Genomic DNA, 13,769 nt, shown 5'->3' with positions numbered 1-13,769 from the left:
TTCAAATAAACATGAAAATAGTCTACAAGGCAATTGAAGTTGTAATCCTGTGTTAATTTACCTGAGAATAAGTCCCTCTGAATTCAGTAAAAGGGCTGTTTTTTGTATTAACATGCATGGGAATGCACATTAAGGCTCGAACATTAGAGCGTTAGAAAGAAATAATACTGCAAGATGAAAGTAGAAACATATTATTTATATTCCACGTGGAGTGTAACCCTGTCATAAACAGACTGTTGTCTGATTAATTCAGATTAATTACTTTGATAAATGCTGTCTTGTATGGAAAACATATGGCTAGAACATACTATTATTAATACCAATTTAATTACCTTTTTAACTTTTTAAGAACTCTTCTCATATTATATTTTTGAGCCTATGTGAAATATAAATTTGAAAAACAGAGGTTTGAAAATGCATCATACAGGTATAGTTGCTAGCAGGCAGGGATAAGCTGTGCTAAACCTCAGAAGTAGAACAAATGCATAACTTATCGAAATACCAGATTTAGTACAGGTGTCTCCAGTTAAAATGTTTAGAGGAAGAGTACAAGCTACAAAACAAAAAACATTTCAAGCCATAGCTTATTGTGAGCTAGATAATATAATTTTTGACTCCCTGGCATGTAACTTCCTCTGATTGCATATTCCTTGACAAATCCAGGTTTCTTGCTTTGAGGTTCTAGCAGCTCAAGTTCTTTTTGTGGCAATTAAGCTAATATGGTCCTAAATAAAATTATTTTGGAAGTAGAACTTGCATGCACTTTGGGGGCTTATTGTGATGCAATGCATTAAGCATGGATTGGAATCAATCGAACAAGCACATAATTTGACTTCAATGCCTTTAAGTGGTTTTGCAACCTATAGGCATATGCTGTATTTCAGAATACCAATGGATATAAGCAGTATTTCAGTGTACCTGACCTTTGTTCAGAAATGTATGTGGAGTGTAGTTAGAACATGCTCAAAACACCATGATACCAACTCAGCCTTAGGGAATAGCGATGCTTGCTGGCAAGATTAAGAACACTGAGGAATTGCCATCTTTTATGAATGCACCATTAAGTTAGGGCATATGCCTGCCAAAAGCATGACTGTCAAGGTAGCCTACAGCCCTGGGGGCTTGATAGATTCATCAGAATTTCTAATTCCCAGAAAATGGCACTGGTTTAGCATTGCCTGCTGTCTTTTCTACCATGGCTGGCTAAATGACAATGTCACTTTTGTTCATAGGTGGACACCATGATTATTCATATAATTCCAAAATTCTAGGCTGAGCTGTCCTTTATTCATCATTGGGCTAGGGCAGGTGAAGTGAAAAATCAGAGTTTGCTTAGAGGTGACCTGCAGAGAGGAAAAATAATAAGCTTTCATTATTTCTCAGGGGTGCCCTAGTTTCCAGGAATCATCTATTTTGTCAGATCTCTCCAAGGTCAATGCTTGACTCACTATTTAAAAACTGTATGTTACCTCTGGGATATAAGTAGGATTTATATAGACTTCTATTCTGACAAATTTCAGTGATGGGTAAAAGATCCAGTCTCCCCCGATTATCACATCCCCAGATTGTCATGCCAACAGAAAGACTGTGGAGAAAATTACTAACACTAAATTTTAATGGCATGGATGCAGTTCTGTTGGTTTCACAGTGCCACTCCACTGAACAAACTTTTCTATCCTTCAAGAGCCACTGAGGCTGTCAAACTCTACATGAATAGTGTCCCTTATTAATATGAGGCAGAGTAATTTACCCTGAGTAATTCAGAATATTTAAATAATAGAGTAGATGATTCTGAGTCATGTCTCTATACTCATGGTCTACTGACCTCTACCATACTCTCATGGGGGGAAAATATGTGCAGTACTTCTGTTGACAGCAGCTTGCTACATCTGGCACATTGTTGTAGGGGCATTATTGTGTTCTTTTTATATTAGGCACTGGATAAGTCCAATGTGGAAGTGAGAGATCATGGTCTACTGGATCAAAATACCTTATTTGATTAAGGGCTTATATTCCTAAGCAGGAACCTGACAACTTGCAGGGAATTAAAAGGAGTGACACTACAGTTTGCAGTTTTGTACTGTGCTGCTATTGAATGTTCACAAATATAGTAAGAATCATCCAGAGATTGTAAAATGGAGCTCCCTGTCCCCTCCCCCCACCAAAAGCTGCTGAACTTTGATGGCAATGTCTATTGAGACAGGTAGCCAAAGGGCAGAATGAACATGAACATTTTTTTCTCCTTTCCTGCTTTCCCAGAGCTTCAAATAAACCTGTAGGAAGTTCTTCCTCTGTGTTCAAGAGATTCAATGGTTGTGAGGACCATTATCAGAAAAGTCTATGGCTGTTCACAACCAACAGCACAGAAATCACCAAAAACAGCACAGAAATCACCAAAAACAGCTAGCATCATAGTGATGAAAATTAAATTAAATTACATTTCATATTAAATGCTTTGATACCAGCAAAACTTAATTGAGAAATACAATGCTGGGCCAAGGATGTTTCAGAAAGCCAGATTATGATACTCCAAGTTTGCAAATGTGATGCTAGATGTATTTGTGTGGTTAAATGTAGAGGACCACAATGACAGGGAATGTATTTTTTATTAAAAGTTCTAATTAAAGTTCTAATTAATTTGTTTATATATACTGTATGTGGAATCTGTATTGTGCACCGCCCAGAGCCCTCTGGGGGTTGGGCGGTATAAAAATCCCATAAATAAATAAATAAATAAATAATTGATTGTGCAAAATGTACCTGATATATTTCTGCCCTGGCAAGGGCCAACAAAGCAGCTATCACATTAAAACACACATGATAAAATCATATTTTAAAACTTCCTCAACTGTATATTATTAAAACAATTTTAAAAAGAGTTAAAATAGGTACACAGACCAAAAATAAAAGCAATTAAAACATTGGTCAGAAAGAAAAGATCACTGAGGGAATGGCAAATAAAAGTCTTTTCCTGATGGCAGAAACCTTCTTCTTGGTTGCCCAACCTGTTCTCTGTAGGTAGTGGCCCCAAGGAGGCCTTTGAAGAAGATCATAGTGGTTGGGCAGTCTAAGTGACTGCAAGATGGATGTTCATCAAAACATTTGTGCTTTATTCAGAAACTGTGTTGAACTTATGAATCACAACTGGGCATGCAGTAAACATACCTACTGGGCAACCATAACATGTTCAAACTGCCTTGACTACAAGCAATGAAAGCTACTTGTTTGTTGGTGAACTTCTTCTTTAGCATAGCACTTATACCTGCAAGGCAACTGTTTGACTATAGACCCATGTGGCTGCTTTTGTACAGTCCAAGAACAAAGTATTGGACACATGAGTGCATTTTCCACACACTTCTCTCTGACCACAGCACATTTTCCTGAGCTGTTAGTACTTCCGGTTGTGCAACAATAATTAAAAACCATTGAACTTGCCCAGATGGAAGTACTGGAAGTGAAGGGAAGTGCACTCGCTGAGGCTGGAGAGAAGTGGAGATGGAGCAAAGTCATAGGAGCCAAGCCTGTAGCATCTTATATAGGGAAGAAGAGCAAGTGTATTCCAGGGTCAGGGTCATTCAGACAATTAAGCTGACAAACATGTGTAAATCATGCAGTCACTTGGAGTTCATCCCAATAATAATAATAATTTAAAAAACATAAAAAAGAAACTTCCTCAGTAATGATGTTACTGCAACTTTAATTTGGTCAAAAATATGGTTCATTTTGTGTGTGTGGGGGGGGTTACTTACATTTCTGTTCCCTCAGATTATGGCACCTGTTCCAGTGGGGGGGGGGGTTACTTACATTTTGTACAAACCCTGTGTAGTTGTCCAACCTTTCTTTCAGAAACAAGATTAAACACCTTACTCTTGACCACTAAGCCATGCACTAAAGCATTTGTGCATGAAGCCATTTAATAAATAATTATAAAGTGCAAAAATTGTGCAAAAGTGCAAAGGTGATATATATGTATACAAAATTCTTATATCATAAAAATAACAGCAGGACAGATAATACATACATAAATTAGTCCAATTAAGGTATAAACAGAACACAATTAGCGGTTGAGCCCTCTCCATCGTATCCACTTCTGCCATCCTTTAGTTCAGCTGGTAGAGTTTCCTAAAGCATAATCCTGGTGCATGCGTTCTCATCAATGGAGATTCTTGTTGTGACTCTCCAGTTGAGAATGGATGATATGGAAACAAAGAATTCCAATCCACATCCATAAAAAATCCAAAACACACTCCGCGGTACAAATTGGCATTTTCAACTGAAGCCTTCATCAGTGGACTGATACTGTATCACTATTGCACTTGCCTCAATCCAATTACAGAAACTAGCTACAAAGATATGTTCAAAGCTTATAATGACTAAATATACAAAAGTAATGAATCAATCAATATAGAATAATAATACATGTTACTTACATGCAGGAAAAATCTGCCAGACACAATCCCATTTATGGTAGGCTAAGTCTCACACATTCGGCATGGTATGCTAACATTGCTATATGCAAGAGTACTATAGATGATGCATGTACCCTGTGGAAGGCAAATCTGCTGGCACAGCAGAGCACCACTCCCAAGAGCAGATTTGGCCCACCCCTTTGGATGGGGCTTATTGTCAGCAGTTGTGAGAAAACCTTGTAGGAATACAGTGACATTGAACAAATTGGATACAACCAGATTTATTCAATATCTGGTTGAATGTTCAGCATCTTGCTCACAACCATTAAGCTGGTCATGAACCAAACTGTAAAATACTGAAGCACAGGTAGTCACAACCCTTAACTTCGACATGAAATAAATGACTTTACATTACACTAGCCTTGTCATTTTCATCTTCTGGAGAAGAAATGCAGAAGTATGGCAGGCTATCTGGAAACAATCTGCCTGGTAGCACAGATCTGTGATCCAGTAGCAACACTCACCTGCAGTGTCGGACCAGGGGCAGGACAGCGCATCAGCGCACAGAATGGGGGGCAAGACGCCCTGGGTGGAGCAGCAGCAAAGGCATAGTTGGCCCATCGAGGGGGTGTGGCGGGGGCATGGCATGGCATTCTGGGGATGTTCCAGGGTGGGGTGGGTGGGTTACACTGTGGCAGGGCGCATGCGTACCCTGTGCACAGTTTCTCCTCGCTCCGCCTCTGGAGTGCAGATGGGGCAGCATCAAGAACAGGGCAGTCATTGCAATCTTCCACAGGGAGGCTCAGAAGGCAAGAAGGTAGTAGGCAAGCTATGACCTGAAGAGACAGAGCCAGCAGTATCAAAGCTGGACCCAGCCAGGCCAAGCCTGTGGTTCAATGCAGGGTTTGGTCTGATCAGGTCCAACTTTAAAGTGTGGGCTTTGGAGACCCAATGTCAAACTGTAGATTAAATCTGGCTTGGTCCAGCATTGAACTGTGGGCTCAGCCTCCTAAATCCATATGAAATTTGGAGACAGGGCACACTGTTCAATGCTGGACTCAGACAGACTGCAAGTAAGTGGGAGTGAGGGCGTGGGGTCTTTTTTTTAAGGTAGTGGGCCCAAAAATGCAAAAAATAAAATAAAAACCCAGGCATTTGTTAGGATCCGTTTTTTTGCCCCCTTTTATTGCCACCCTTTTTTGGGGCAGGGGGTGTTCTGGTTTGCATTTACTGAAAGCCTACTTTTAGTATCAAAGTGTACTTTATAGTACTGTTGTGTACTATGCAAGTACACATTAAATAAATTATAGCTTCTTTTTTATTTCTTCTACTATTACTGCATCACTCATTATCCCTGTTTTACAATAAAAAGACAAATTGCACAAAGAATACCATTTTGGTCCTCCTAAGTATTGTTTGCATATGACTAGTTTAATCATGCACAACATTTAGCCTTCATTATATTGAAAATTGTTAGGAGTTGATGCCTTTGAGCACAATAATACATAATTTTGCATTAATCTCTCTTTGCTCAGTTCTCTTTTATAGTGATGCAAACATATGCTACAAATTAGCACTCATTTTTAAATTTCAGTGAATGTACAGATTATATTCACATTAAATCAAAATTTTGCTCCACTACTCAAATACAAGTACAAAAAAGCCTGTTTCTTTTATAAGGGAAGACTGGATTCAGTCTGTATGCCCAAGGCGTATCTCCACAAATATTTTCTCATCTCTAAAAATTTCCATTTTTACTTTGCTCCTCTCTGGTATTAATCAAACCCAAGGTTCATTATCTTTAGGATCCTTGCATCAATTTTTCACTGTCAAATATTTTCAACATCATTCATGCACCAACAAATTGGTATTATACACATATTACAGATACAAATGCATACATTGCACTTAGCAATGCCATGTCACGTGTCACAATACTCAGGAACTTGAAACACAATGAAAAGTGGAACATGCAGATGGTTGACAAAATTTTATATTCATTTGGAATGCCACCATAAAATTGTAAGAGCAACAACATAGAAATGATTAGTAATAAATAAGCCATAAAAGAGTGTGGCATTCATAAAATTATCCTCAGGCTAGAAGAAGACCACGGAAAGAGCTTGGAAAAGATGAAACAGGGAACATTTACTCATCCCAACCTTCATCACACCCATGTGCCATAATGTGAGAAACAACCCAAACTTTTAAATTTGCACCCATAAATACGACAGCTCACTTCCTATTCTTTATGCAAACCTTGCCATAAAACTGAAGAAGTAAAGTCCCTGTGTCAAATCTAGTGAGAAGGGTATATGGAAAGGAAAGAAACATGAAGTATGTCCTGTATCATGGAAAAGAAACTATCTCTGTAACCCAATAATATATGAACATAAGCAGAAGACTTGCAAGAACTTATTGGGGCATTTCGTTTTCCTGTAGCCCACTATTTCCTTTTCCCCCTCCCTGGAAACCCCCTTAGCCTCTCATCTTCGTATGCTTCCTTTTGTCCTTCCTACCCACCCATGCCCTCACCTGCCTACCTTGACCTGATTTCCTGCTTTACTTTGCTTTCCCCTGATAGCATAGTAGCATAGTGCCTGATTATTACTGCCAGGCTTGACTGCAGTGAGTCATCCTTCAGAGGCCAAAACAGTCATAGAAATGTTCCTTCCCCTCCTCCTGTCTTTTGCTAACAAAAGCCAGGGTTTGAAAACTAGCAATACTGTTGTGATTGCTTAACAATGACCATTGAGAGCATCTGTTTCTTGCAGCTACAGGCACTGCTGCTCTCATTTTAGATAATTTTAACTACCTTTTAAAATATATATGTTTCACATTTTTCTACAAGCCTGAGAATTTACTCATATTTGTAGAAAGTTTTGTTTGTCCATGGCCCCAAGCTCTGAATTTAAATATCAGAGGTGAAGCTATACCAGTATTAGATCTATTGATTATATTATTCTCTCTGGAATATGATTGGTGGAGGCAATGGCTAACTACCCCACAGACAAAGTATACGTAGGAAACATCATTATGTGACATCACCCCATAAGTTGTTAATGACGTGGTGCTTTTTAATGACCATGGTGTTAATTACCTTTTCCTTGTTAAAAAAAAAACCTGGAATACAAAGAAAGATAAAGGCTGATTCCGCATGGGTCAAAAAAAGCAGTGTGAAAACGGTGTGAAAATGGTGTAAAAGGGTTTAAAACGGTGTAAATACTGTTTTCACACCATTTTCACACCACTGTTTTTGGCAGAATCAGAATCAGCCACAGTGAAGTAGTAGTAGTAGTAGCAGCAGCAGCAGCAGCAGCAGCAGCAGTAATAGTAGTACTGTTGTTTTTTACTCTGCTTTTTTCTGCCTTTAAGAAGACTCAACACAGTTTACAATTACTTTCCCTTCCCATTCCTACAATAGACACTTTGTGAGATAGTTGGGGCTAAGGAAGTTCTGAGAGAACTGTGACTAGCCCAAAGTCACCAAGGAGTCTTGATGTGTATGAGTTGGGAAACAAGCCAGGATTACCAGATAAGAGTTCGCTGCTCCTGTGGAGAAGTGGGAAATCAAACCCAGTTCTTCAGATTAGAATAACCACCCTTAACTACTACACCACTGTATGCAGAATAATTATTTTAGTAACATGTTTAAACAATTTCTAAAAATGACACACTTAGATTAGTTTGAGATCACACATGGGAGACATAAATTAAACATATCTGGGGTGCTGTGTGGTTTCCGAGCTGAATGGCCGTGTTCTAGCAGCATTCTCTCCTGACGTTTCGCCTGCATCGGTGGCTGTATATATATATATCTGTGAGTAAAGGTCAATAGGTGAGGGCATCTGAATAGGAGTGGCCTGGCAAGTGAGTAACGAGATAGCAATAGGTGAGGCATCTGAATAGAAGTAGTCTGATGCAGGTGAAACGGCAGGAGAGAATGCTGCTAGAACACGGCCATACAGCCCAGAAACCACACAGCACCCCAGTGATTCCGGCTGTGAAAGCCTTCGACAATAAATTAAACATATGCTTTGGAAGTTTTTTTCATTGAGAACCAGATAGTTTAGCTAACCATGTTTCCACTTACCACTCGAAAAGGAAACTTCTTTTGCCAGAAAGTTTTGACTGTCTTCTCTATGCAAGTCAACAAAATCCCCCAAATTCCAAAGAGGAAATAATCCTTCTTTTTAAAAATAATCTGTTCTATATAGCACAACAGTTCTCCCTCCTGAGGAAAGGAGTATTATTTGAGTCCAAAGAAGGTGTCTATTACTTTAGAGTTTAAGAACCCACACATTGCTTCTTGGAGAGAGAAGCAATTACTTTTTACTGCTGTGCTCAGCATGGAAACATCTGAGGGGGAAAAAACTGTTTCTTTTAATCATGTTTTGATACCTACAGTTAAAAATAGCCAATGATAACAAATAAAAATGTAACAAAATCCTGAGTGAAGGTTGCAGTGCTATAATATGAATAAATATTCATGGATTAATATGCCATTAACTAAGCAATACCCCACCCCCAAATGTTACCCTCATGAAAGAAGCGCACACTTGCAACATCACTGTTCTACCAAAGATCCCTGTTCTACCAAAGATCCCTGTTCTACCAAGGATCTCTAGAGGCACTCCCCCTGCTCTCTGCTTTACACATTGTAGAAGCTTGTAGTCTGCCTGATGTACTCATTTCCTCAATACATGAGCCCTGCATTACTATATCAGTTGTACTTTTGGTCAAATACTAATGATCCAACAATACACTATCAAGAGTTAACAATATACTTCTACTGTTCAAGGAGTAAATAATCAACCTCATTCTGAGCAATGCCTTTAATATCCGTATGCAGGTATCTACATATATATGTACATTAGAAGTGGTGCAATTATACACAGAGTTATATCCTAAGCCAGCTGACTTCAATGGATTTTTGGGTGAGGGACATGGTGGTTGCACAGGGGACTACCTTTACCTTTATATAAAGTGCCATCAAGTCACAGCTGACTTAAGGCAAACCTGTAGGGGTTTTAAGGCAAGAAATGAATAGAAGTGACTTCAAATCAAAACAAATCAAAAACCTTTAATGGCGTATTATAAATAATTACCAAAGTGCATAGAAGGAAATCATTAACAGATTAAAAGTTTGTTTACAGCCAGGGAACAACTTATGTGGCTTGCTGTTTTTGGCTTGCTGTTATGGTAGACGTAATGAGATCTGTCAACCATTATTACACATAGGAAATGAGCCATCGTAAATGTGATAGCTTCATTCTTATCTGCCAACAAAAGCTTCACACAGTCCTTGTCCGAAAGATCTTTTTGATCATCAAGCAATTGTCCAAGGACAAGTGTTTGGGCTTCATTATGTACAGGATAGTGAAGAATAATATGAATGAGCGTATCTGGTTTGTTAAGATCTCAAATACATAGACGAGCAGAGTATGGAGTTTGTGAAAATCACCCTAGAGAGACTGCAGAGAGAAAGATGTTCAATCTTGCTAGAGAAAAAGCTCTACAGTGTATTGGATTGTTTAATGTAGTCAGATATTTTGTGCTTGAGTCAGCAGAAGGAGTTATTCCAAATATTCCTGGCGAACATATTCATGGCTTGTGAGGATGTAATAGGTGTCTGTCTTGGTCTAGTAGTCTGTGGCTGGCTGGCATCTGTTGACCACCTGCATCAATGCCTGGCTGTCGCATTCAATGGCACCATACTGCCTCTGAAAAGGTTGTTGCAGATGTAGACTGCAAACCACCCCAGGAACATGTCCAAAAGGATGCACAAAGCGGACCCAGAAAGGAGGAGTATACACCCCAGCACTGGAGGCTTAACTATGAAACCTAATTTGCGTGACATCCTCATGCCGGGACCATACTAATCTACTCTGTATGACTCTAATATTAGTATATGTGCTGCCGAAGCAAGCACTGATGGGTCAGAACCATTCAGATGGCTGTGGAATGAGCAAGGCAAGTGCAGAAGGGCCTCCCAATGCATAACCATGCAGGCAAAGTTAGGGGCCCAATGGGGTAACCCATTCCCAGGCCTCTGAACTATAAGCACATAAACAACACTTGGCACCAAGAAAGCAGAGAATTGTGGAGAAAATATGGGGAAGACCAACTTCTCCTTGAAAAAAAGAACCCTGGCACACCAAACCTGGTAGTTTGGGGATAAACCATTGCCCAGACGTATATTCAGTCCTTCTCTATTATCATAACCCACCATGATCCCCATGTAAAGCTGAGAAACCCTTACTTCTTGTTTAAGTTTGCCCACTGACCGAACATAAGAATGGGAGGCATCAAAAGAACACCTCATTGCTAGTTCACACAACTAGTGATAGAAATCCCCACTGACTGATGCTGCATAGGCATAGCATTACAATTGCCTCTGACAGACGTTTGCATAGCATACTGTCCATACTGCACCAATATTCAGATGTGGTTTTCCATGCTTTCCCCTGCCCAGTGATCCTGGTATTCCTTGGTAGTCAAACACCAACCAAAGCCAATTCCGATTAGCTTCAGAGATCTAACAAGATCGAGCCAGCCTGGGCTATCCAGATCAGGGCATAGTGGACAGAAGTGAATTCAAGGTAGCTGGCCATGCGGCACTAAACCATTCCACCAGCACTAGTGACAGAAATGGAGAGCACTATAGTGCACAAAAATAAAAGGCAGTTTCCTTGCGGGGCCAAATGGTCTGTCCTGTCATCTGCAACCTAATTGTATTAGGCTGATCTGCTCATGTATTACACTGTCTTGAGACGTCCTAAGCACCACAGACTGGTCCTGCTTAACACAGGGAAGGCACCTGTAGGGCTGTCCTGGTGATTACTGAGCACAAAATTCCATTGCCATCTTAACAAAGCCTTATCAGAATTTTCCACCTTATTGCCTTCTAATGCTATCAAGGTAGTTATAAGGCTTTCAGTTACATTTTGTCCCTGGGGGAGGATGGTGGCTTTAATTACCACATTCAGTCATACTTGTTAAAAGGATCCCTCTGCTCATTGATCAGCAAATATTTATTTTGATAGTTAAAAAATCAAAATTTCCATAGTGCCAGCTTGCAGACATGTACTTATCAAGGAAGCTAGTTGCTTGCATTGTGTTTCACATTTTAACGTGTGCCATTCCAAATGGCTTTAGCTGAATACTCCCCACAGCCATTGTACAAGCAATGGTAATAGAAGAAGAAGAAGAAGAAGAAGAAGAAGAAGAGGAGGAGGAGGAGGAGGAAGAAGAGGAGTTTGGATTTATATCCCCTCTATCTCTCCTGCAGGAGACTCAAAGGGGCTTACAATCTCCTTGCACTTCCCTCCTCACAACAAACACCCTGTGAGGTAGGTGGGACTGAGAGAGCTCCGAGAAGCTGTGACTAGCACAAGGTCACACAGCTGGCATGTGTGGGAGTGTACAGGCTAATCTGAATTCCTCAGATAAGCCTCCACAGCACAGCTGGGAATCAAACCTGGTTCCTCCAGATTAGATACACAAGCTCTTAACCTCCTATGCCACTGCTGCTCCTTAGATACCAACCACCTTTGCATAATACTTTCATGTTAAAAAAAACTCTCATGGGCAATATCAGAGCCAGCAGTCTTTTCAGTAATTGAATGTATAGAAAGTACTGCAGAATTTCTTTTTAGCATATGGCGCTGCTTTATACCAGATCAGAAACTTGGTCCCCATTGGCAGCCTCACCCACTCAGACAGGCGGCAGCTCCACTAGGTCCAAAGCAAAAGCCCCTCACATCAACCACTGCCTAATCCCTCACTGGGACATCAGGTGTGGAACATGGAACCCTCTGCATGCTAAGCTGACATTAATACCTTGTAGTAACTTCCATGATTGCCTGACCAAGGTAGCTGCCCAAACATTCTGAAGAGAGGCTATTAGCTTGATTTGAGGCATTATGATGCTCCCCTACCTCACATTACCACAAAGTGCCTGAGATCTAAGTTGCACACTTCCACCTGAAGCTAGAGTGGCAATGTTAGTCACCATCTGTTTTTTAGTGCAGCAATCATTTTAGCCTTTAGTGCTCATACTACTAGAATTGGAGAAATGTGAGAGCATCATAACCTCTTGGTGAGTATCAGCCCTGCTTGATATATATTGCACCACAACACACTGAGAAGAAAAGACACAAAGGGTCACTCTGTCTAACCACCACATTTATCCTTTGCAATTAAACGTTCCTAACAGAGGTTTGCACAGTTATTCATTCAAACTCACTTCTGACTTTCGCTATAGAATCTTCTCAGTCTTTTTAAAACAATAATGCACATCACCTACCACCTGGGCTGTTAAGCGGAGATGCCGGGGATAGAACTTGGGACCCACTGTGTGCCAAGTCATTGCTCCACCACTGAGCCATGACCCCTCCCCAATGAAGAGGGTTAAAAGACCACAGAGGTGGTTTGCCACTGCCTGCCAACTTGGACTTCCCAGGTGGTCTTCCTTCCAAGCACTAACCAGGGCTGGCCCCACATAGCTTCCAAGATCAGATTAGAGTGGACTACTCTGGGCCTTCCAGATCAAAGCGCTAGCCTGAGCCACCCAGGTCATGGCAGTATGTGCTTACGTCGGGCGGCTGCCACATCCAGAAAGCTGCATTGTCCTACCTGCTAGCCTGAGGGAGGGGGAGGGGCCACTGTTCCCTAGAAGACTGCGCTTTCAGGGGGCCCCGCCAGACTAGCCCAGCCATCCTCATGTACGCATGGGGTGGAAACTAGGGCCCCCACCCTTCGGAATCCATCCCCAACTCTGCTAAATGACGTAGCTGCATGACCCAATGCGCTGCACTGCCAAGGCGAGTGAGCACCGCAGCAGTGCAATGCTGTCGAAGGGCACCCATGCTCCCCCAATGAGCTGTGGCTCAGCCTAGCTGCCGAGTCTTGCTGCGCCCCCAGAGAAAGGGAGCGCAGAGTGCTCCACTCACTCTGAGGACCTTGACAGAGCTCCACGGCTGGCCCCCTCCCCCGCCGAGGATGCTGAGGCATGTCCGCTGCCGTCTAGCCACCCCACCCTGTAGCCTGGCTTCTGCAGCTCTCCCCTTCCCTGCTGCAATAGCAGCCCTGGGTAAGTCCGGGGCTGTGTTTTTTCAAAGTTGATTGAAAGTGTATTTTGTTGGCAATAAGGTGAGGTGACTTGTCATTGCTTCTGACCAGCAACCCTGGAATTCCTAGGTGGTCTCCCATCCAAGTACTAACCAGGGCTGACCCTGATTATCTTCTGAGATCTGATGACATCAGGCTAAACTGAGCTATCCTGTGCAGTTTTGCATAGGATTACAGTGAAAATTCATTCATATCCTCCCCTCTGGAATTTAAGTATTCCAGTCCACA

At 41.2% G+C, this 13,769-nt stretch overlaps 1 pseudogene; it reads right to left on the bottom strand.

The window, feature by feature from the left end:
* Positions 1–10,240: 10,240 nt before the first annotated feature.
* On the bottom strand, positions 10,241–10,341 carry LOC125425638 (annotated as a pseudogene).
* Between the last annotated feature and the right edge of the window lie 3,428 nt (positions 10,342–13,769).

Source organism: Sphaerodactylus townsendi, linkage group LG01, assembly GCF_021028975.2.
Source record: "Sphaerodactylus townsendi isolate TG3544 linkage group LG01, MPM_Stown_v2.3, whole genome shotgun sequence".
Lineage (NCBI taxonomy): Eukaryota > Metazoa > Chordata > Lepidosauria > Squamata > Sphaerodactylidae > Sphaerodactylus > Sphaerodactylus townsendi.
The sequence above is the reverse complement of the archived record's forward strand: the minus strand, read 5'-3'. Positions and strand labels throughout refer to the sequence as shown.